Source organism: Mauremys reevesii, linkage group 1 (assembly GCF_016161935.1).
Source record: "Mauremys reevesii isolate NIE-2019 linkage group 1, ASM1616193v1, whole genome shotgun sequence".
NCBI lineage: Eukaryota > Metazoa > Chordata > Testudines > Geoemydidae > Mauremys > Mauremys reevesii.
The window spans coordinates 233,903,864-233,929,838 of record NC_052623.1 but is presented as its reverse complement, the minus strand read 5'-3'; the positions used below and the strand labels follow the sequence as shown (position 1 = coordinate 233,929,838).

At 35.7% G+C, this 25,975-nt stretch overlaps 1 long non-coding RNA gene across 4 annotated transcripts in view; it reads right to left on the bottom strand.

The window, feature by feature from the left end:
* LOC120406299 overlaps positions 1–24,525 on the bottom strand; it is a 30,583-nt gene extending 6,058 nt beyond the window's left edge. The window contains exons 1-5 of one of the 4 annotated variants that reach the window (XR_005599205.1): positions 22,770–24,525; positions 14,194–14,259; positions 11,350–11,470; positions 8,939–9,155; positions 8,292–8,577 (exon numbers count right to left, since the gene is read on the bottom strand). This is a non-coding gene — a long non-coding RNA (uncharacterized LOC120406299). The remainder of the gene's footprint in view (positions 1–8,291; positions 8,578–8,938; positions 9,156–11,349; positions 11,471–14,193; positions 14,260–22,769) is intronic. The other 3 variants (XR_005599210.1, XR_005599211.1, XR_005599206.1) reach the window with 3 other exon arrangements.
* Between the last annotated feature and the right edge of the window lie 1,450 nt (positions 24,526–25,975).

Sequence of the window (25,975 nt, the reverse complement as noted above, 5' to 3'; positions counted from 1 at the left end):
TATCTGACTTAAAGTGTACAATACATCCAGGACATATCTCAAGCAGACAACGTGACAAAGTCATTTCATACACTTGGACTAGCTGTTTATAGAAGTTTAACAAGTTCTATATTGTCAATAATAAAGGGCACAGCCTAAGAAACCCTTTTATTAACACATCATAATTCGCTGCATTTATGAATGCATCTAGTTTCTGAAGAAAAATATATTTCTAAATAGAGCTGAAATCTGAAATGTGGTATTCTTACATCCCACAAATTCGGTTAACTGTTTAAATTCTGCTAAGTGTGAATAAAAGATAAAATATCAGTAAATCAACATTTAGAGGAAAATTTAAGAAAATCAAAGGCAAGGTTAAAGCTTCATAGTAATTATTATTGTTCCACTAAATATTTAATAACACTTAATGGCGTCTTATACTTAAAATGAGAAAGAAACTGAGACTGTTATTACTCTTTGGAGACATAGTTACTTTGGAAACCCTTTAATTGTTTTCATGTTTTATTTAAAGAGCTGTAAATAATATGTTTTTGATATATTAATTGGTGATTTGTTTTTTGTTTTATTTTGTTACTGAGAACTCTATTTTCTTTACATGAGGAATCTACAATTTATAAATAAATATTAAGAAATATGTTTTCTACATAAAACTAATTTAGGGACCTCGTCTGGCACTCCTCTTTCTTTTGTAAAACCTCCATTGATTTCAAGCCTTGCAGGATCTTATTGGTGTTTCATTCAGTAACTAAGGTTTCTTGTGGCCCCAACTCATGCTTTAAAAATATTTTCTCACCTGTTAGCCATCACAGATTGTAAAAACTGCTCTTACTGGTCATGCAGGATTTTGCATATGTGTTAGACTGATAAAAAGTTGTCTGTTGGACTGCTGTTGTATAGGGAAAATAGCCCCTTTCCCCCCTTGATTTTAGGTGCCATGTAGAATTGTACAATAAGTTTGCTTCAGAAAGTGCCAGGAGAAGCATAATGAGGCAGTTAGTCACAGTTTGAATGTGGTGTTAGGGGAAAACAGTGCAGGAACTATGGGTTTGATTTTCAAGGGATAGCCCTTGCAACCCAAGTCTGCCTAGACCCTTCACTGGTATCCAGGCAATACTTAGACACTAAACTCTGGGTTCACTTTTTGTCAGGTGAACATTTTTGTCTGCTGAACAGTTTTTTTCTTAAAAGATCTCCTGTCCTTCTGTTTTTTCATTAACTCTTGGATTTCTTCGTCGGTTTCTTGCAGACCACCTTCGTGTATCTGAATGCAAACAGTATGTAGCAAAAGTCCCATTCTGACAGGGAATTTGGGGGCTAGGGATTAGGGAGGCAGGTAGGGGGAATGTTATAGTCACTGGTTAGGCAAAATACACAAAATACTGTCATTCCTTCCCCCGATGTGTACAGTGTTTATGTGTATCTGTAGTTTATATCTAGTCTATATATATAGAACTTATTTAAATTCTGTACTAAGTAGAAGAGGGGATTAAAGCAGAGCACTTCAGTATGCTGAGACCCATATGCTATTTTAGAGTTTTAAAGGAGAATAACTTGTACATTAAGAACAATTTATATGTAAAAGGTACAATATATGTAATGTTCTGTAATGCAATTGTAAACTTTTAGTCAGTAACCTTTTAGTATTTAAAAAAATAGATAAAACCATGCACTCCACTATAAATACGGAAAGTGGGTATAAAAAAATTACACTAGTTTTCTGTGGGGTTTAGAAATATATTGGAGGCGCTAAATAATATGCAATAAGATTTTAGGAATCTTTAAATTTGGCATGTTTGTGCATATAATTATATTTAGTATATATCTGCAGACCATCTCTTCATGATACATTCTTAACATTTCTGTTATATTGTCGAAGTGTATGCTCATTTTTCAACAATTAAACTAAAACTACAGGAAGCTGTGTATCATATATGTTTACATGGTTTGTTTTAAATCCAAACAAAGAAAAAGCAGTTTTTTAAATATATTAATGTTCACTGAGGTAATGATAGTTGAATATTAAAATCTTTATTTGTCCATTAAGTCACAGGAACTAAGATGGGTTAATTATCCGTAAGAATTGTAGGTTTGGTTTGTTACTGAATATTTGGAGTTGATCTTCAAGATACCTAGTTTGCCTGAGAAATTTAATTATATTTATTTAGTATTGATTAATAGAATTAAATGTAACATTACATACAGTATAATTTAAAGAAGATAAATGATAGAGTGCACAGTATTTTATTTATACTATTTTTTTAAAAATATATTCATGATAATTACAATAACATAAAACTATAATTTGAAATAGAGAAATGATGCAATACACTGTAACTTGTACCAGTGGCATTGTATGAGATGTTAGTTCAGACAAGATTTGGCCCATAACTTTGCTTTTATCAAGTGTGAATGAAACAAATTCTACCCTTATTTACATCCATACAACCTCATTGACTAAAGGAATGAGAATTATCATGTGCACTTATTAGTTTTCTGTATTTGGTGTCTGGGCTTCTCAGATGTTCTCTGGAAAGGTTTCTGGAATTATGAATTCCTTCAGTACCTATGGAATAGGGATCATTTTAAAATTAAATGATAGAAAAGGGGAGAGGGCCTCATTCTACTCTCACTACAGTGCAGCTCCATTGCTTTCATGAAGTTACTCCTGATTTAAACAAACTTTTTTTTTTTACTGTATTAATGTTCACTGGGGTAGTGAGAGTTGAATATTTTTTTAAACACAGTATGATTTACCTTTTGGTTAAATCAGTTACACAAAATCTGCTGTGCATTATAAAATGTAAATTTTCTGGTCTGATTTTAAGAAGTGTTTATCTTTTGCTGGGAAAAAAATGATGTTACTGCTGTTGCTGCTCTGGCTATTTATTTAGGTACCTGTGGTGTCTGAGTTCTTTTGAAAATCTGACCCATGATCATTACAAAATGAAAACCTGCTACAGTTTCTGCTATAGATGAAGTAAAAATACTTTTTACTAGAAACAAAGCAATAGGTCAAAATTCCTACTATAGCTTGGTGCAAATTTCTTAAAGATTGTCAATTGTTCTCGCTTCAGAGTGGCAGCTTCATTTACATTTTGTTTTTTGCCTCCTGATTTCTCAACTGTTTCACTAATTACAGAAAAAAAAATCAAAATGAGAACATTGCCAAGTTTTTTTTACACTGATAAGGAAGTGATTATTTATTGTAATTATCAAATACGGGACCAATGGCACACATGATTATTCCCATTTATTCCAGTGCAGAACTGTTGCAGGATCCTATCACTACATTAGCAAGTAATAAAACAACACTCTCTCCCTCTCTCTCTCCAATCAACAACCAAAATCTCCAGTCAAAATCAAAACCTTTAGTTCAGTATCTTCCTGAAACCATTTGCAGGAATATAAAAGTTGAGGGATTGGACTGAAAGAGAATTACATTTAAAAAGAAATATATATTAAAAAAACCTAGATTTTTTTCTCTCTCCATAGTGGTTATTTTAAATGTGTTCAGATAGGAGATACATTTTAAAGCTATTTGTCTGCAGTAGCATGAATTTTATCCCCTCACTATATTCTTCAGTACTACAAATGCCCAGGTAAACTTCTGATCTTGCAAATGTGTACATAAGTAGCTTTACTCATATAAGTAGGCAAACTGAAGCTGATGAAACTCCTTCATTTATATAGCTACTGACGTGTGTGTGTGTGTGTGTGTGTGTGTGTGTGTTCCAACTCTGCCCTATCTCCCTTCTTATGTTTGAACACATCGTCTCTTAGCTCTGTGTCTTTTTGTTCTTAGGGGAGTGCAACTGTGTGTGAGTTGTGGTCATGTATTATCACAGCTTGAGTGAACTGTTAGACATAAGACTGAAAGCCAAATGCAGCAAGTCATCCTGGATGTGGAAATATCCCAGTATGTCACACACCCTTAAATCTCTTATTGTTATAAAATGGCCCAGTGCAAATATTGTTTGGGGGAAAGTTAGCAATAATAATAATAATAAATTAATGTATTGGTCAATCAGAAACCATGTCACCATAGTTTACATTAATTCTAATTATTTCAATGCAAAATAAACTAAGAAAACATTAGTTTTTGTTAAATTCAAGTATAGAATCAATAGTGTATTGTCTGAAGCATCATCTTACAGGGATGTGTATGCTTCAGTTACAGAAGAGGAATTCAATAACTTAAAGTGTCTTTTCCCTTTTTCTTTAATTACCATTGGCCATGTAAAACATTAGAACACAGGAATTACTACACTGGATTGGGTCAGTGGTCCATCTAGTCCCATATCTTGTCTCTGACAATGCTACTACCAAACACTTCAGAAGACAGTGCAAGAAACCCCATGGTCGACTGCTTTAGAATAACGTGTCCAGATGGGAAATTTCTTCCTAGTCCATTAGTCAGTGGTTGTATTATGCCTTGATGCATATGGGTTTATATCCCTTCTAAAAATAATTATCCTATCTAACTTCTCTGTGGATATTCTCATGATCCATATAAAGGCCTACTCCTTTTTTAATCCTACTGAACTCCCCGATGACATATTGTGGCAATGAGTTCCACAGGTTAATTATGTGCTTTGTTAAACAAAATTCACTGTATACGTTTTTAGTTTATTGCCTTAATTGAATTTAATTGAATGTCCCAATGTTCTTGGAGAAAAATATATGAACACTCTATTCACCTTCTCTATCCCATTACAGTAATTTGTGTATCTCTGTCATGTCTCCTTTTATCCATCTCCTTTCCAGACTAAACAGTTTCAATTTTTCTGCTCTCTCCTTATATCGATATCTTTTGATTCTTCTAAATCATTTTTGTTGCCTGTCTCTGCACTCTTGTTACTTTTTTTTAGATAGTTGACAAGAACTAAAAACAATTTACCATTGATTAATATATAATGGAATTCAAACATTATCAGTACTACTTGCTGCCCTATTCCTTATGCAGCCTAACAATCTGAGTTTGAACCACTGCTGCAGAATGAATGAGGTTTTAGCTGAGCTGCCCAGGTCTTTTTCTTCAATGGTTATGCTTAGTTTAGATCCCAGCAATACCTTGCATTTGTCTTGAGTAACCTAAATCTGAGTCATCTGAAAATGTTGCTACTTCATTCACCCACTTTTGCAGACTACTACATAATATTTTAAACATTGATCTGAGTACAGATTCCTAGGGCATACACTGTTAAACTTCCACCTTATTGAAAATTGACCTTTTATTCCTACTGTTTATGATCTCTTAGCCAATTTCTAATTCATGACAGTATTCCCAACTCTCAATCATAACTATTCTGTTTCCTTTGCAGCCTGTTACGAAGCACATTTTGAAAGTCCATAAATGATATCATATTCTTTGGTTGAACTGGTAGAAGAAAGCTAGTAGGTAAGAGAGGCATATTTTTCCTTTTTGTAACCCAGGCTGCTTTCCCCTGATTATATAATCTTCATTTTGATATAAAAGTTATAATATTTTATAAAAATAATCTTTTTAGTCAGTTTACCTGGTAGTATAGTAAGGGTCACTTGCATGTAATTCTCAAGATCATCCCTAGTCTTTTTAAAGGATAAGTGCAACACCTGCTACGCTTTGGTATATTCACTGATATGAGAGACTTTTGTGTTAGAAACTCAGATTCTTCATTCTTGAGTGTCTTCGGAGTGTGTGTGTGTGTGTGTGTGTATAGATAGATATATATGCACCTTAACTTCTGACACTCTCTCTCTTTATTACCTGAGAAATTAGGCTAACAGAGTTTAAGGCTAGTCTGACTTTCTGTATTTCACAGGCCGCCTCACCCAGTTACCCCTGCATTGAGCTTGGTAACTTGTGTTTGGTTAAAGCATATCTTCCAGAAAGGTGTCTAGGTCTGGGGTAGGTGTCATCTGTGGTGGAGACTGGCACAAAGAATTTTTTAAGACAAGATTAAACCATTAGGCTCAGCCCAGAGTAAGAGGCAGTGTGGAAACTGCTCCATCCCAAAAATAGCCTGGGCAAGAATTGTCTCTCATTCAGTCATATTTTTTCCCTGGGTTTTCCTTCATCTGAGGAGGAGTATTTTATTTCTCTGCTTTTTGGGATGCAGCTTAACTCCCGCTCCCTCCTGGCCAGTGTGAAGGTGAGGGAGGGACTGAAAGCTAAAGCTCCATCCACTCCCTTCACACTTGCCTGCCAGGAGGAGTACTGCTGCTGGAGCCTGGCTAAGAAGCCGCGCTAATGTGGTCATGGAGCTGAGTGAGAGAGGGTGTGCTTACTCTTCTATGTGAGCAAATAGCTCAAGGTCATAATCAATATTTTGTGCAATGCCTTTTATCCACCTTATTCGCTCCCTTTATTTCCTGGTATTCCAGCAGACCTGCCATTTGTCTCACAGACTTCCTGCTTCCCATAGTCATCAGTAATTTGTTTTCTTTTTTTTTTTTTGGTCATTGGCTTTTTTAATCTTCATATTTCCTCTTTATGCTCCTAATTTCCATCTGAAATTTTACCCACAAGAGTTTATGCTACTTTCTACCTGCTTCACATGGACTGCACTTTAGTTTTTGGAAGAGGATACCTGTTTACTTTAAATAATCTCTTATACAATACATTTTTACCATATGTGGGTTTTTTCCCCTTGCCATCTTTCTTCTCTTTTAAGGTACGAATACCTTGGATTTTTTAACTGTGTTTCTAAGTTTTGCCTAAATAACCTTCCATAGTTATAAGCAGAATTCTTCATGTAAGTTCTGATTAATAATCAATAGCACAATATGGCTCTGTGATTCCATGTCAGTTATTTTAAAATACATAATGCATATATACCTTTCTGCTTTTCCCTAGCTGACTGTCTGTAGTCTGTTAAGGCTCTCCACCTCCACTCTTTTCTTTCTGCCTCCCTCCATAATAAAAGTATCAACATGTTTATATTGGATTCGAAAAACTAAATCACTGGGAGCTGTGTGCCTCCAGATTCAGTTGTGCAGGGAGAAGGTGCCAGACTTTCGCCCATCCATAGTGTGAAGTGTCTTGGAAGTTTCTCCTTTTACACTTGCCACTTTGAAGCTGCTTAAAACCATCTGGAGGCTTAGTTCCCAACAGCACAAGTGAACTGAAGGTGCTCTTCCTATTAAGCTTTCCTCATGTCAATGAGTCTTACTGCTCTAACAGGAAGAGAGAGAATAGACTGCAGCAGGGGTCGGCAACCTTTCAGAAGTGGTGTGCCGAGTCAACATTTATTCACTCTAATTTAAGGTTTTGCGTGCCAGTCATACATTTTAACGTTTTTAGAAGGTCTCTTTCTATAAGTCTGTAATATATAACTAAACTATTTTGTATGTAAAGTAAATAAGGTTTTTAAAATGTTTAAGAAGCTTCATTTAAAATTAAATTAAAATGCAGAGCCCCCTGGACCGGTGGCCAGGACCTGGGCAGTATGAAAATCAGCTCACATGCCGCCTTCGGCACGTGTGCCATAGGTTGCCTACCTCTGGACTACCGGTTGAGATGGAGGGCCTTAAGGCAATGAATGTGGGTGAAGGAGGGAACAGCTGTCATTATCTAGAGCAGGCCTGCACAACTCGTAAAGCAGCGAGGGCCATATTACTCCAAAGAAAACAGCTGAGGGCTGAAATACCCCGGCCCCGCCGAACCTCCCACCCAGTGCCGCCCAGCCCCCCTGAAACACATCCCCCACCCCAGCGCTGCCCGGCCCTGCAGAAACAACCTGCACCCCCTCAAGTATAAAGCCTCGCTGCCACTGCCCGGCCGCCCGCTCAGCTTGTTATCCCCCCTGAAATAAGGGGAGGGGACAAGGGCGACAGTTTGAAGGGATTTTCTGGAGCTATGAACTAAGGGGAGGGGAAAGGGGGGCAGTGTGAAGGGATTGGATGTGACTGTCCAACACTCAAACACAGAGGCCACAGCGAGCCCGGGGGGAGTGGGGAGGGGGAAGGTCCCTGGACCAGGGAAGGGGGCAGCAGTCGGGGCAGGGCAGGTGCAACACACACACACACACACACACACACACACACACACACACACACACACACACACACACACACACACACGTCTCCCCCAGGGATTTCCTGGCTACCCACAGACAGTTCAAACCCCTCCCATCTCCTGGATCACTACGGAGGCCACCCTGGGACCAACCAGCGCAGTAGCCACCCCGCCCCCAACCAAAGGGGGGGAATTGGAGGGAACCTCAGCGCAGTTCCCCCCTCCGCTCCCCTCCCCTCCCCTGAGCTGCGGCTCGAGCCCAGGCCGGGCGCCCTTCCCCTTGCTCGGCACTTACCGGCTCTGCCTCGTGCCCAGCGCTTCCCGCCTCAGCGGGCCCCAGAAGTGACGCACTCGCTGTACACCAGGCGGGGGGAGCGGGAGACAGACACACGTGTGGTTCTGGCCGTTAGGGCGGTTGGAGCGCGGTGCGTGTGCGCGGGGCTGTGAGGCGGGGCCCCCCCGGGCAGGGGGCGAACCCGGCAGCCCCACCCGCCGCTTGCCCGGGGGCCGCATGTTGTGCAGGCCTGATCTAGAGCAATATTGGAGTATCATGAAATGCATGGGCACCACGTGTGGAAAACCTTGTGAAAAAGAAAAACTTATTTGTGAAGCCTCTTGAGGCAAACTGCATCTTCCTAACATCCTCCCTCTATTCTATGGGGTAGCAGCCTCATGGAAGAAGCAGGAGCAGGGCCTGCAATGTGCAGATTAGGGTTACACAGGAAACTCTGGCCCCACCTTTGAGGTATGGAGCAGATATCTGTGAATTTTGGGTCTCTCCTCACATCTAACAGTTTGGCTAGCTAGCTCCTTTACGCAGTGCCAGTAGCTCACTCTCTCTTGAGATGGACCCTCCGAAACCCCTTCATGGGCATCTTGAATATCTAATGCTAATTATAGCCAAAATTAAAGTCTGGGTTTTCGCTGTGGTGTTTTACTCACTGTTATAGGCTCTTTACCAGTGCAAGTCCCCTGCCTGGCCTTGAATCCCATCAATTTCCATTGGAACCCAACTGTGTGAAGATTACTCAAAGAGCTTCTGTGCAATAGTGGAGCAGTGGGAGCATTGTGTGTAGGCACTGCTCCCCTCCATACAGTCTTCTCACTGTTTTTCCTCATACATTGGCTCCTCTCCATGCTGTGTAATTGATGGGAGCACCTGGATCATGATGAATAATATCACTATAGGATGTATTGTACTGCTGATGTATTGCAAGACAGGATGGTGTTACGTGTCTTAATGTACAATGTTAAGATATCCACAATACATTGAATTATAAAAATTCAGTGCTGTATAGGGCCCAACTCTATCAGCCTTATTCACCCTCTGTAGCACCTTACCACACAAGTAATCCATGATTTCAGTGAAACTACTTGTAAAGCAAGGAACTGTATAACATGAAGGCAGAAATAAGCTCACTGAAATTTAACTACAGAGTAGTAAATAATAGTAATATTTCTACATAGCACTTTTCACCCAGAGATCTCAAAGTAAAAGCTCTATAACGGAGGTATCATTATCCCCATTTTACAGATTGAGAAACTGAAGCACAAAGGAGGGAAATGACTTGCCCAAGGTCACCCAGCAAGTCAGTGGTAGAGCGAGGAATGGAGCCCAGATTTCCTGAGCTGTCAGTCCAGTGCTCTTTCCACTGGGCCACACTGCCTCCCATAAACATAAATACAGTAGAGTCAGTCATTAGTTCCATGGTTTGATAAGACATTGTTATCAGTAATGGCGTTCACATATAATGTTATAAATAAATATTAACATTTTGTAAAAGTTCATACCAAAAATTATAGTAGTTAATTTAGCCTGTGTAAGCCAAACTAGAAAGATGAGTAATTTCTAATATAAATTGTATTTGTCCTTTACAAATGAAATATTTTATATTAAATGTCTAGGTATTAAAGTGATGGGCACTTTAAAAAGACATAAGATGTATTAAATCATATGATACCAGACCAAAACGTTTTCAGTTACTTTTTAATAATTATTTTTATGATATGTGCACAATTTTACAAATCAACTCAGTACCTATCAAAAGATAATGGAGGAAAATTATATTTTTATTTAAAATACTTTTGGCTCTTTTAAAAATAAAAAATTGGATCTGCTAACAGCGCAGAAATGCACATATTTAAAAGATTATTTTTTAGATTTTTTTAAAAATGTATTTGTTGCTTTTAAAATGATATCTCATTGAATCTTAAGTGAATAAGGTATTCCTGTATTTTTTTTTTAAGTCAAATGATTTGGTGATTAAAGAGAGTTGCCACTTGCCTGAGCTACATCCCTAGGGATATGACCTTTTTAATCCTCTTTAGTTAATGTATTGGTGATCTTTACTTAGGCAAAGTAAATAGTGCTGTTCTGAACAAAGAGAAGGTCATGCTTCCTGCATTACACTCTGACCCAGGGGTCATGGCCTTTGTTCACTTCTCAATAGGAATTGCTCTCAAAGGGCCACCACAAAATGGAGAACTAATTTAGGCACGTGCTGGCATAGAATGGCAGAGTATCACATTTATTTCATGTTAAACTCTTCAATATTTGTACTTATACCAACAATAAAATACAAATTAACAAAATTGATTAACCCTTTCATTTACCAATATGTATGTAATTACTCCTTTTTCACTGTGATTAGCTTTGTCCTGGCAAAAATACATTGTTCAATTAATTCCAATATAACATCTGCAAGTGCTTTATTTCTCTGATTTGAAAATCTTACAGCAGTTCACATTTTTAAGTAGCAGTAAAAAAAATTGCAATTATTTTAACATTATTTTCTGAATTTGCTAATCTTAATTTTCTAATCAGAGATTATTAGATAAGAGAAAGTTACTGAATTTGTCTAAAAAGTGAATCCTAAAATATGGTAACTGAGATACTAAATCTGGACATTTGGGGCAGAGACCTTATCTCAAAATATGCACTGTTTTTCATCTTGCAAAGAAATGTGACAACGTACTCCGTCAGAAGATTTTATCACCTTATGCCCATGACATCCTCAACATGTACGGGATATACCGTGCAAAGGTAGTGTCCTTACTTTGTCAAAACACACATTGAACTCCCTAAATAGTGAAGGATCATGTGAAATGGAGTTGATGATGATGTAAAATGTAAAGGCTGGCGTAAAAGTGGACTAGATTCTTCTGTCACTTGCATTGGTTTTACAGCAATATGACTCTGTTTGACTTCAAAAGGTTACTCTTGATTTACTCTCAGTCTGAAAGCAGAACCTGATGCATCATTTTAGCTGCTTAATGTGACCACTGATCATTGTGAAATTTTTTTCAGGTACTTTACAGAGCCATTATTTCCTTCAGAAAAAAATATTTCATACATTTGAAAGATGTATATTATGTTCTGTTACCCACGTCCATCTGTTTCTTCTGTATGATATTCTCCATTCATCATTGAAATCGATGAAATAAAACAGTTAGATCCCCCAAAAATTACTCAACCTGTGAACACATATATCTTGAATAAAAATATGGTCTTACAAATGTTTCCTTCTTTCCAAAGATAAACCATTAATCTCTGATGATTTAACCAAGTTGCTTAAAACACAGCAGGGTTAAAATTGAGCACAAAGGAATAATAATAATAAAAAAACTTACAATGTTACATTTATAAAAATAAATAACAAACAGTATATAAAACTTTATGACTTTTCCTCCTACCTACAAGAATAGATTCAAGTGCTGGCTCAGGGCTAAAATATGTTAAAATAATTATTTACCCTCAAACTTTGATAGATCTAGTAGTACTGACTTTGATTCTCCACCCTGTTATGCCACATTTTACACCAGTGTAACTCCCTAAAAAACAATGGAGTATGCTGGCTATAATTGGTGTAACGGAGCAGAGAATTGCATCCATTATGTTGCTGACAACACTAGTCGAGCCTGACAACACTAGCTGCTGTAGTGTTTGCTACTTGTATTTCTACTGACTACAATTGGACCACTCCAGTAATAAGCCCTACACCTTGTACTAGGTGCTTGTATGTCTGTGCCATTAGCATACTGTGGGCAAATCTTGCTTGCATTTGTTCATGCCACCATGTTGGGGGGGAGGGCCTGGACCATAGTGGATCGTGTGTGTGTAGGGAGGGAAGGCCTGGACCGTATTGTTTCTCATGCAATACTGCGGCAGGAGTAGGGAGGAGGATATGGAGAGCCTGTGCAGAAGTTAGAGACCCACAATGTACTGCAGAGCACAATTATGCTGGGACTTCCAAAAAGCAGTTGAACAGGTTAGGTGCTTTGGGCAGGGGCTGACAGAGCAGTTGGAGCAGTGGATTTTCAACATAGATTTGTCAATTGTGCAGGATTCTTCTCCTTGAGGAGTGGGAGTGTACCAGTTACCAGGGCCAGTTTCTTTCAGATGCTGCAGACCTCACCAGCACACTCCATGTGACTGGGCTGTATGCTATAAGTAAGGATTTGCCTTTTGAACAAAGGAAAATATAGCCTGGAAAATGTAATGCTTCTATAAGATTGCAAATAATCTATCATTTATTATTGACTGCTCTTTTTAAAATTTTCTTTTCTTCAATTCTATCAACCTCAAATAAAAAGTTTCTTGTTTTTCAAAGTAAAGAACATATTTTGGGAATTGTATGTATTCAGATAGAGACAGTCAAATACTTTTAGGTCCAAAATTTGGATTGAGTAATAAAACAAAAGAAAATAAGATGATTTAAACAAAACCCATTGTACATAGAATGTTTATGATTTTTATTTGATTTTAATGAAAACCGCTCAGCTATGGAACCAAGCAAGCACAGCCTGGTGCTAGTACATGAGAACCGGCAAGTAAAACTGACTACATACAACACTGAAATGGGCAAATATCTTTTCTTTGTCCAAATGAAGTGAAAAATAAAATATTTTTAAATCATGGAATATAAATTAGATTTTAAAAATCTTTCAGTTTAATAACTGAGGCTTTCATAGAAATCAGAATTTTAAAAAATGTAGGTTATGTCCATTTTAAATGTTGCCTAATAGAAGGAACACTGTCAGATCAGAAATCATATATATTTAAATTCCTTCTCTGTGTTAACAAGTTATATTTAAATGAATATTGAAAATACAAAAAGTTACCTTTGCATAGAGGCAGTAATATTGTTTGCCTTTTACTGTATATTTAGCTTGGAGAGTGAAAATAGATGAGTGAGTTTCACTGTGCCTTATCGTTCAGTTAGTGATTTTTCATCTTTTGGTTCTAATGCACTAGGACAGTGATGCAATGTTTGGGTTGCAGACACAATAGGGCAGTGGTTCTCAACCTGCAGCCCAATCAGCACACAGCTGCAGCCCATGCAACATCCTCAGCATCATACAGGTAGTATTGGATGAGGCCCAAAATGATAAATAGGTTGAGGACCACTTCTTTAGGGAAATGTTTATTCTGAACAAAAAGAGTTCTAGAACTGGAATTTTTAGAAAAATGAAGGAAACATTTCTGTCAATCTTAGGTTTTATAAATGCTGCTTTCTTTTTAAAAACAAAAGTGGGATCCTCAGTTGATCTGACAATGTCACTTTAAGATTTGGGACTTACTTTTTGTTAGTAAACAAGTTTTTCTTCTATTAAGAGCTGTCTTGCAATTAACTTTAATTTTCCCAATAAATAATCTATCCAATATAATATATCTAGTAGTAAGGGATTTTTAATACATACTGAAAGATGCCACCTCTTAACCTTCAAAATGCCCCCACTCAGTTTGATGATTTTTCTTACTGAGATGCCTTCTGAACTTTTAACATGCTGTCCTAGTTGTTGATTCAAAGGTGGTTTTCACTCTTTTAGAAAGAACATTATCTCTAGCAGTGTGCACGAAAGTGACAAACACTCCATTACAAGTGTTAAGTTGATTCTGTAGTATTAGCATCCCTGTTAATGATTTAATCATCTCATATACATTGTAGATCTCAATAGCAAGGCTGGGTTTCCTTCAAGATAGCTGACATTTAATTGCCACTACAGAGATAGATGTTATATAAATTACAAAAATAAATATACATAGCACGTTAACAACGTTATGGTGTCAGAATTATTTCCGAATGTGATCTAGACAGTGAAACTTATGCAAGAGCCAGTCTTATTAAGCGACCTCATCAGATGAGACTCCCTTCTCAAAACAATCCCCAGATGTATTTAGTTCACTCTTGTTTTACCTTTATTTTGACGGCCAGCTCTATTATGCAACTGACTTTTGTTGGTCTCTTCAGTAGTTACTCTCACTGTAGTTGACGTGGAGAAAAAGGAAGGGGAAAAATGCCGTTAGAATTGGCATTTGCAAGGTTTGGGGTTTAAATACGAAAACTGCCGAGTCTGTTCATTTTTTTTGTTAGGGAGGTGAGGGATTTCCTTAACACCAAATTGCCTGGAATACATTTAGGCCTGTTATAATTGGGCACAATTCAGTTGAAATTAATGGAAATGTGTCGACTTTCCCCAGGGTAGAATTTGTTCCTTTGGCCTTTTTACCTTTTACTTATTTGAATTAAAATACTGCATGTGCACATGTAGCTGCATGTTGTATGTTTACATGTTCATATTTATTTTTCTATGAATAACAGACGTGTATAGGAAATAGCACAGTTCAAATGTGCTATTTATGTTTGTGCCATTACATCTCTGAAAATGAAATAGTATTCTGTACAAGTGCTGTCATTTCAGTTTTTTCTGCAGTAGGAGAATTACATCCTTGTATTTTCCACAGCAGAGATTCACCCTAAGCAGATCTGCTTTGTAGAGAAAAATAGTATACGCTATTCAAATGGCATTCTCTGCCAGGATAACAAAAAGACAATGTTAGTACCAGGGCCTATATATTCAAAGGCCAGTGTAGCATATAGTGATGTAAACACAGAATAATCTTTTTTGAGAGATTAAATTTTTTTGGACTGACCTAAATTCTCGTCCATTTATTGGCTATGCTCAGAATGAGTACAGAGAGGGTCAAACTGGCATGGGTTTGGTTAATTTTCCTATAAAAATCTTTCCATGTGTAAATAACAGACATGCACACACATCTTTCTGTGTGTCAGTGTCTGTATAAGTACAAAACACACAATACAATTTATCTTCTGAGGATCCACATGTTTAATTTCAATCTTGATATCCTGGTCTCCTTACACATGTAGAAAATGCATCAGTGTTGCCAGTGGAAGTTCTGTGCACAAAAGGAGAACTTTGTTGAGTTTTGTTGTGTGGAACTCAGAATAAAATTTTGTTCTGGATGTATAGGTGTGCAGTACCCCATTAGACAAAAATGTCTGTTTTTATGCCAATTGCCTTAATTGTTTCAGTGCTGCTGAATGTATGAGATCTCAAGTGCCATTAATTTAGATTAGGGGTAGGCAACCTATGGCACGGGTGCCAAAGGCGGCGCGCGAGCTGATTTTCAGTGGCACTCACACTGCCTGGGTTCCTGGCCACCGATCCAGGGGGGCTCTGCATTTTAATTTAATTGTAAATGAAGCTTCTTAAACATTTTAAAAACCTTATTTATTTTACATACAACAATAGTGTAGTTATGTATTATAGACTTATAGAAAGAGACCTTCCAAAAACGTTAAAATGTATTACTGTCATACGAAACCTTAAATTAAAGTGAATAAATGAAGACTCGGCGCACCACTTCTGAAAGGTTGCCAACCCCTGATTTAGATAATAGCTAAGTATACATATACTGTGGATCTAGTAATGAATGGGTTAAATTAGTGTCAAGGGTTAAAAGATTACTGATGTGCTATAATCGGTTACTTTGTGATGACATCAGTTATTAGCTTTTGGAAATAGTACATGCACAAATTCAGGTGCCATGTTTAAAAACTATTACACTCTTTATTTGAAATTGCCTAAGCTTACTATAGGTCAAAAACATTTCTGACATTTCATGGTAATATTCAAATGTTTTTAAATTAAGTTTTTAGTATAGTAAAGAAAAAAGTGAGGTGGAATTAGGACCAAGAAAGGGCACATTTGTATTTGTATTTTGACAAAAAATATTGTAAATTATATTAGTAATTTTTGTCATATTAGCAAAATACTGTAATTTATATTAAACAGGATTGTATACCCAGGACATGATACTGCAGGCCTTACACTAGGAAACGCCTCAAAAATGTGTGGGCATATATATATGTATAATTCTGTGTTAGTGTAGATATTCCATTGGTTAAATGCTGCATGTGTGTAAATAGATGTATACACACATATGCAGGATATATAGTGGATGTGTGTAAATACACACATACATTTTAGAAATAAAATATCAGCATGGTGTTTTGTTAAAGCAGTTTATGGTAAACTTTCCGTTCCTATCACAAAATTGATAATGATGTTAAAGGACAATTATGATACTAGTATTAGCATAAAAAGCTCTCTAAAAAGCAGATGTGTTTATAAATAAGTCAGAGAGGTCTATTTTTCTACCAAAAGTACTCACTGCCTTGTTGCCAAGAGACAAAAGGTGTTTCTGTAATTATGCAAGATTACTTTAATATGTTACTCATTTTCACTAGCTAACTTACAGTACAATTGTCTTGAAATTTGTTTGGTGGACCAATAAAATGATGGGATACCATTGCTATAGCTAAAATAAGTGTGTTAAAATAAAAATGTTGAAAGGTGCAATTTTGAATTTATCTTTTATTCATTTAAAATATATCTTATTGCAATTTAAGAGATGGATTTATGCCTAGCAGAAAATGGTTAATTTTTTAAATTGAGATTTTGCATGCTATTTGTCACGAAGGTCCACTGAGGGCCTTCAGTATGCTGAAAAGGAATTATTTTGAAATAACTGTTTACTGAATAAATCTGGTAACAGGTTTTCATGGCATTTTTTTTATTGATGATGCCAATTAATACATTTTATCAATTTATGTAACATAGCAAAAGTTTGTGGAAAATCTTCCTTACACCAACTGTTCTGTTACCTTTGTCTGGATTTTATGCTGCACTTACCTTTATTAAAATATCAAATACCTTTAAAGTTACATGCATGCTGATTAATTTTCAATAAAACTAAAATAAGAATTAATAGGAAACAATTTTTTTGCAATTCAGTTAAAGTTTGCTGCAATATCACAGAAGAATGGAAATTCTGTCTTCTTTTGGTATTGTAGCACATTTAAAAAAAAACATATACATATGCAACATTGATTTGTGTAATTAACGCTTCTTCCTATAGGACCATACATTTTTCACTTCCAAAATATAATAGGCTGAGTTGAAGCCTTTTGGCTAAATCTGCTCTCTGTTACACTGATGTGAATCCATCATTAGAGTCAATATCAACAGAGCTCCTCTGAATCTATACCAGTGTAACTCAGATCAGAATTTCATCTAGTATTCACATTTCCTATCTTTTTGGGGGTAATTTTTTCCAGTTCTTAATGCTCTTTATATGTTTTCTGTCATATCTGCTAAATGTGAAATATGTGTGTACATTTGTTAGAAATTGTATAGTTTTTTCTGTGTGGGTACACCTTTATATATTAAAAAAATCTGATCATATATGTGTATGTTATCTTATTTATTGAATCTCATCTCATACAGTATGAAGTCCATATATACAGTATGAAGTCCATTCATATATTCATTACTAAGCGTAAGGGTTATGATGATGGCTGAAATTGCTAACATTTGATAACATTGGTACATATAATATGACTAAGGAGAAAAATAAATTCCCCCTCTTATAATATAATAGAAGACAGAGTATAAAAATGATTGAATTACTATGGTGATCTTTGATTAATACCTAGCTTTCATAATTGCTGTCTGTGTTGAAAACTAAGCATAGCCTTTTAAAATTTGAAAAGATTTGTGGTTATTTTAAAGTATTTTTAATTAGGTAAAAATAATATGTATAATGGGATTATTTTTTCTCTTGGGATGAGGTTTTACTTCTTTGACAATATTGTGTCAACATAGTACTTGTTAGGAGTTTCTATTTGTGAAAAAGGATTTAATTCCACCACTACTAAATATTTTTTCTTTATAATTTCAGATTTGAGTTTCAACATTTTATACACCAAAGCTAGCTAGATAAAGTTAAAATGTATCTTGTGTATCATTTACTATAGTATAAATTGGCTAAAGAGAATATATGTTTACCTGAGCTTGGAAAGCTAAAGTTAAACATATAATATATAACAATATTAATAATCAATTTGCAACTGGATAACATGTTAAATCATAAGTTTGTAGAATCTTGCATAAATATACATATCTGTAAATAAACGAAGAATTATAATTATTTAATGTATGTTTTATTGTAATGCACATCCACATGTTACTGAAGTTTTCTTGTTTAAAGACATTTATAGTAATTGGTACTGTATCTTATCTTCTCATTTATCATTATAATTACCTTTGTTGAAAATTTTACTCCTCTCCTCAGAGAATTTACTATCTTGTTTGAAAATATAGGATAGTTTACAGTATAAAACCATTTTAATCCTGTTTTTGTGGATTAAAGCATATATATTTGCTATCCTATTGCAGCTTGTCACGCATTGTTTAACAGTGAGCTTTTTCTTCTTCAGAATTTGTTTCTGTAGGCTAGCTAAAACACCATAACATTTTAAGTAGAACTCCTGTTTAAATCAGTGGAGAGTTCTGTTTAAAAACCAATAACTTACTGTGGCCCTATGTTCACCAGTGATATCAGGGTAGAAATTTTGCCATAGGCATTAGAATAGAACAGAAGATATACAGCCTAAAAACTAGGTAATGTCAGTCACCAGTGAAGGTGTAAAAGTATTATTGTGCAGTATAATAGAGATCTTTTAATAATTCTAAGATATTAAACTTGGTGCATAAAATACGACATTCAGTAGCTGTCAAGATAGGTGGCCTTTGCACCATTTATTTCATCCCCTTTAATTGTGTTTTGATTGCAGTGGGGCTACTCAGTGAGTAAGGTAGGGTGGCAGAATTTGGCCCCTTGGTGTTTATTTTAAAAAATGTAACTTGTCTGCTCTATTTCCTTTATTTAAAAATCATAACAAAAAACATCTTTGTAAAACAAACAATGCCCCCTCAACAATCACTTGCTTTCAAAGGAGAAGTAGTAAATGCTACAAAAGTCCACTGCAAAATACATTTTAACAACTAGTAATGTCATATTTTATGCATGAAGTATAGTGTCCTGGAACTTGTAATGGATCTCTATTGTTCTGTATAATAATACATAGATGCCTTCACTGTTAATAGAGGTTGCTAATTCTTATACTGCAAATCCTAATATCTATGATAATTTTTATTATGTAGCTAATTTGGGAATATAAACCTATTGCAACTAAAATCTCAAAAATAAGGAAACAGACTTTTTTGTGTAGATTGACTTTTAATATTTTTAAACTATTTATTGCTTTCAGTGGGACCCCTGGCACTACTCAAATCGGAGTGAGCATGGTGGAAAGGACCTTCAGAAAACTTCAGAGCAGACATGTACGTTTTATATACATTATATAGAAACTTATATTGTATTATGCTATATTTCTTTCTATGAAAAGGTATGAAAGGAAATGACTTAGACTATCAGACAATGGCAATAATCCATACTGTAAAACTATATAGTCCCATCTCTACATTAAAAATAAACTATAGCCCATCAGACCATGACTTAATATATTCTAGTGTAAATGTGAAAAGCCATGTGGAATATAAAAAATATGCTGTTTAGTTACTGATTTAAATTTTAGTAAAATAAAATGTATCATGTGCTGTAAGAATTCAGCTATTCCCTTGTCCTCTAAAAATAAAAAATACACTGCTTTATATAGTTGCTTAGTTTCAAGATTAGCCCTCCATCACAAATATACACTGCTATGAAATTAGCAGACGAAAACTTTGCAGCATATTTATGGCAACTAAACAGAAGCCAGTAAGCAACATTTAATCTTGTGTTTTGATTCTATGCCTGTGGTGTGATCGTTCATCAATACGGTACATAGGACAAAATGTTGATACTGTCAGTTTTAAGCACACGGCTATGTACATTTAAAAATAGTTACAAAAGAACCAAAAATGTGTTGGTTAGCACACTTTTTAAAACTGCTAATGCAATGCACTGTTTAATGCTTTCTTCCTGAAAAAAAATTGTCCTCCTGCCAGAGTTTCATTTGTGTTGATACCATTTTAATGCCAAGTTTTCTATAAAACATTCCTGTTAAAATACAGTGTAATGAAGGAAATGTTTTTGCAAAATGGTTTATTATGTTTTGAAGGAAAATATCTTTGAAATGCATTCTTATTCAAGCCACCTTTACACATTCAGAAACACTTATTTCAAAATTGTCTTTATTTGGTGTATAGGTATTTAGGGGTCTTTTCTCCCCTGACTAAACTGCCACTGTTCCATTGACATTAAAGGGTGTTATACAAGACTAGGTCAGAATCTTATTAAAACAGGACTGTACAATATGTAAATACTGAACAGATTGTAAAATGTACAGTAATTTTGATTTTGTATGTCACCTTGAGTCTCATTGGTAAGACTGCTTTACTTTTTTAAGCTTTATTTTTAACTTTTGGTATGTATCTTTAAAAAGAAAAACCTTCTGTTATATAGGAAGCATTCTCAGTGTTGTCAGTTATGACAAAAATGAATATTTTTGGACATTATTAAAAAATATGTTTCTAAGACATGCAATTAAACCTTTCTGCAGAAACTTACTGTAGAAAAATAATTTGCTTGATTGGGTCAGCTTTCTCCAATTTATATGCATATTCATTTTTAATTTTATATATATATATATATATATATATAAAAATCAGAGGTAATTAGATGCTACCGATTATTACATATTCAGTTATTGTGTACAAGAAAATAAAAAAAGTACTGTTTCTTTAAATCTGAATTTAGTTTTGGTACCTCTACTGCACTGAACCAAGGTTAAATCTTTGTTTTAGGTAAGCTAAGAGCCTACTGTGAATTAAAAATATAAGCATACAAACAGAAGGGATAAAAGGAGGAGGTTTGATATTGTGTTTCCTACAGACTGGTCTTGTGATAAATGGGAAGAAAAGGTTATAAAAATATATAATAATGTTAATATCAAAATATGACCTTCATGTTAACTATTTACATTTTTGAACTCATTCATAGATAATGGACTTTAAAATAATATTTCCACTTCCTTTTTTTGAATCCTTTCTCCATTAAGAACAGAGTACAGAATTAAATTTATTTTGTTTGTCCTTATCTCTTCTAAACCTTATTTTTTTCTGTTCAGTGATCTAAAATTTGGTTACTTTCACTCTTATTTTAGGGTTATGGTAACAGATGTAAGGACTGAGATAATTCAAAAGAATGTTAAACTATGCATTTGCAGCCATAATTGCATAATGGAGATTCATTTTAGTCCCCCTCTCCTCCATCCCCCAAAAGTTCTCCCAGTTCAGATACAGAAAAAAGATGAGCTTAATTGTCTTCAGTTTCTTACTTTATCAAAAATTGGAAGATGGAGAAGAGGGAGATCTTTATTCTGACATAGAATGGACAGGAATTACTAATCAGATGTTGAGAAACAAAAACTAACATGCATTTAGAGAATTAACATAAGTGAAAGCAAAGGTCTTTGTATAATTTAGTCCAACCATTCAAAAAAATCTGAAATAATATTTGTATTTGTGTGAACAGTACAAAAATTGTTAGATACACAGTGGAATATAATGTGCTTTCTTTTGTGAAGGGTTTATAACTTTTGCTTGCGTGTGCTGACAAATGCATGCCACAGTAAATGTCATGTTATCTTCCACTGTTTAATGTTAGCAATAAGAAATTGGATAAAAATAGTTCTAATGTCCAATAGGTTTAGAGTCCACAGTTTATTTTTCTTTCAGTTTTTAACTGTCAGGAAGTTGTCTGAATTGATGGCATATGTGTCTGCACGTATGCACTCTGTATGCAATGGACATATCATTTATAAGCTACTACAGGCTTGGCTCATGATTCTTAAACATGATCTTATTTCAGCAAAAAGAGGGATAGAAGATAGTATTTGGATGTTTTGTCATCCTGTGTTGTGATAGTCACATAAAAATTTTGCATTGTGATTCCCCAAAAACAAATACTAAAAACATTTTATGGTTTCATATTGTTAAAAAAAATTGGTAAGGGTAGACCATAAAGCATATATTTGGCTTAATTAAGAAATATTTATCCTGATGAGAATACTAGTGGTTGAGTGAGCACTTTCTCAAGATTTTGAGGTTGTATGAGAAAGTTGGATATGAGCGAGTCTTTAAATATTTCAGTAGTCATTCAGGATGTAGCACTGCACAGCACAGCTCAGCTATGGCTCATTGTGTAGAAAACCACATGTACTTCCCTAGACTTTCTAGAGCTGGCTGATGCATTGCTTTAATAGATCAAATGTGATAAAAGTTATGTTTGAAAAAGGGAAGATGGTTTTCAGTATACTGCATTATATGTAGCAGGAAAATATGTACTGTCAAGTACAGTAGAGGCTGTGGTTTTAATTAGTGTAATATGGGTTCTTAGCAGTATGGCTTTTGCTAGTGAGCAATCAGGCAGAGTACATCCTAGGAGTTTGAATGGTAGTATCGGAAGCTATGCTGTCTTTAAACAATGTTAAGTATAAAATATCTTGAACCATTTTGATAAGTGACAGTAAGTCAGACCATTGAAATACTGTATGTTTGAGTCATTGAGTTTATGAAAAATGAAAATGGAACTGCCGTTTGGAAAAGCTATGACTTTAAATACCTTTACTCCATTTTGCAGGATAGTAAGTTTTTCAGAGAAGGCTGGAGAAAAGTCTCTGGGGATGGAAACCGATTGTTGCAAGGAAATAAAATGTTACATCTCAGCTTTCTTTTTTTCATCATATTTCTTTTCCTGCCACTATTTCCTAATCCATATTTTAAGGAACAAAACTTCATTAAATATTTTTATCAGGAGTATTTCATAAGACCATTGAAATATATTGTATAAACTTCTAATTACATGAAACCTCATAACTGGTTTAAAGTCCAGCCATGATAGAGATGATGGCATAAGCAGAATAAATATTAAATCAGAGGGACAACTATGGCTTTCCTTAACTAATCACCTAACCCTCTTTTTCTTATGGTAAAATTCTTTCAGGAGGAGGACACCCTCAGGTTGAATAGTGTAAGATCTCTTTTTTTCCCCCCATGGTAGGGCAAATAGAACATTTTGACAGCATTTTTGGAAGGAAAGCATATAAAACATTTTTGAACATACCAGTAACAGAATATATAGATATAGATACACACACACACATATATATTATTACAACAGGGAAAATTCATTGGTTGACTGAAATGGCGAGATGTGACGCAAAAGGACACTTGGACGGGTAAAAATGCTGATGGATGCCAAAGCAGGCGTACCAGGAAATGCTGTTGCTATGAGAGAAACACAGAGAGAGAGAGAGCGTGAGAGCAAGTTGTGGAGGCCTTATTTTTTACCTTTTGGTTACACCAGAGAACTGCAAACATCTCTAGTTTTTAGCAGGGAGAGGGAGGTTTTGGATGGGTATTTTCATTAGGATAAATTGAGAGGTGGGGAGAGTGAAGAGGAGCGGTACAGATTAATTTAGAGTATAAAAGCAGATGAAAAGTAGGGGGGGGTGCTGCATATACTAAGCCAGCGATCTGAGTTATGATAGATATACAAATTAAATACAGCAGATGAAGCAGCTTAGCATGTTATCAGTGCTGATGTTAAGACTTACAATTTAAAATAATAATTTAAAAAATGTATATAATAACCCCACCTTTTAAATTTATGAATTATCCAGCTGGTATACGGACGTCTCTTTTGTAACAGTGTTAAGGGGACTGCAATAAATTCATCTTATGAATCCATTTGCAAAAAAGAGGGCAAAATAATTAGCAAGGATTTTTTTGTCTTGGTTCTTCGGCAAGGAGAAAAAAAGTTTGTGCTATGAACTTAGCCTAGCAGATTCTGGAACTTGAGCCAAAAGGGGCAGGAAGTTGTTTTACAATAGAGTTACAGTGATCTGCCACAAATGGAAAAAGCCAAATGTTGGGTTCTGGGAAGAGGAAAAAATATTCTCCCTTCCCCCCCCCCACCCCTTCTTTTGCCCCCTCAATAAAAAGGAAAGTTCAACTGAAAGTTGTTTTTAATTGCTTTTCTAAGTAATGGAAAGATTATCTCACTTGCATATTCCACAGCAAGCATGAGGGAAAGAAGTATCAAAGGGACGTTTAAAAAAATGCACTTGGTAACTAGCAACGGGACTTTTGGCATGATTCCTCGAGTTTGCTTGAGGTTATGAAGGGGGGGATGGGAAGAAGAAAAGCAATTCTACGTAGTACATTTTCTTAAAGAGAGAGAGAGAGAGGAAAAACCTTATAATACTTATATTTTTTTAAAGGAAATGTGTGTTGATCCTCTAAAGCTGAATCCTCAGGCATTTGTAGCTCGTCTTTGCCGTCCGATGTGTTTTTGTGTGTGTGTGTGTGTGTGTGTGTAAGCGCTCTCAATCAAACAGCAATCATGGCAGCTGTTTTTCTTCCAGCACAGCAGTTGAGCTGTCTCGCCCAAATGCTTATCAGCTTTTGACTCTGTGCCAAGATAGTTATAAGGGCCAAGCAGCCTCAGCTTGGCTGTGCAGCTGGTTTAGAAGTAAGGGCATGAGAAAACAAAAATCACTAAGTTTTTGTCACATATAGTATTTACTTTTTCTAATCCCCATTTACTACACTGATTTTTCTGTGCTGCATTTTGATGGTGTTTATGGATGGCTTAATATTGTAACTATATTTTGTTTTATTGTTTTAGAAGGAGAACCTCATATTTTTTATCCCTGCAGATATTTTCTCATGAAAAAAAGCTGTAATTAAAAGATTAATTTGACGAACTGCCTTTTTAAACTTATTGTCACATTCTCCATGCATTAAAATTCCTTTGCTGTGTCTCTCTTCTCCCCTTTTTTCTTCCCCACCCCCGTCTTAAACACAAGACTGCATTGTATTAAAGAAAAATAGCTTTGCTGGATTTGGAGGCAAATGTAGAAGAGCTGAAGCAAGTGTTACTGTATGGAGGGGTGCTTAATTTCATTGTTGATGCTTGCTTGCACTGTGTGTGTATGTGCGTGCGCGCACTCGTGTGTGTGTGTGTGTGTGTGTGTGTGTCTGCGTATGATGAAAACTAGCCTGCTCACGCAGGGCCGTGCCTCTGTTTCATCATCAGCTCTAGTCTTCTCTGTTTCGCTAGCTCATATACTCCTCCTCTTTCTTAGCCAGATTGCTCTAGTCGCTCACAAGGGGGAGATTGGACTATGAAAAAAGGTTACTGCTGCAGCTTGCATTCCTGCTGCAAGGGCCTCCTCTTCAGACAGCCTTTGCCAGAGCAGAACTTTTCAAAATGCTACAAATAGGATCTTCTTTTTTTCTCCTTTATTTAATCCTTCTCCTTTTTAAAAAAAAAAACGGGACTAATTTTTCTTGTTTTCTGTGCTGTGCTTGGCTGTACAGTATATCGCAATGTTGAGGTTAAAGCTACAAGTATTTCTACCCACCCCCGCTGATACATTTTTTTTTCCGTCTTGGTTAAAGAAATTGATTTATTTGACTGAGCAATGAATCAGGATTTGCTAGTTTGTATGCTGTGAGAATGATGGCTTTTATTTGCAGTTTTTTTTTCTGAGTGCCAATGCCCTGTGCTGCTTATGGAACCAGCTTCTTTCTTTCTGTATATTTTTAATTGCTTCAGGTATCTGTGCCACATGAACAAGGATGGATGATAGCCCTCCAACCCCCTTGTAATCTGACCATGGCTGAAATGGAAATACTGCAGGGCTTTTTTGTCCTTGCAGGGTCCCTCCCCTCCCTTTCTTTCACTGTTTAGGAGGGGAAAGGGGTGTGCAGTACAATGCTGTCTCTGGGACAGGTGCCAGCTCCAAGACAAAAGGAATAAAA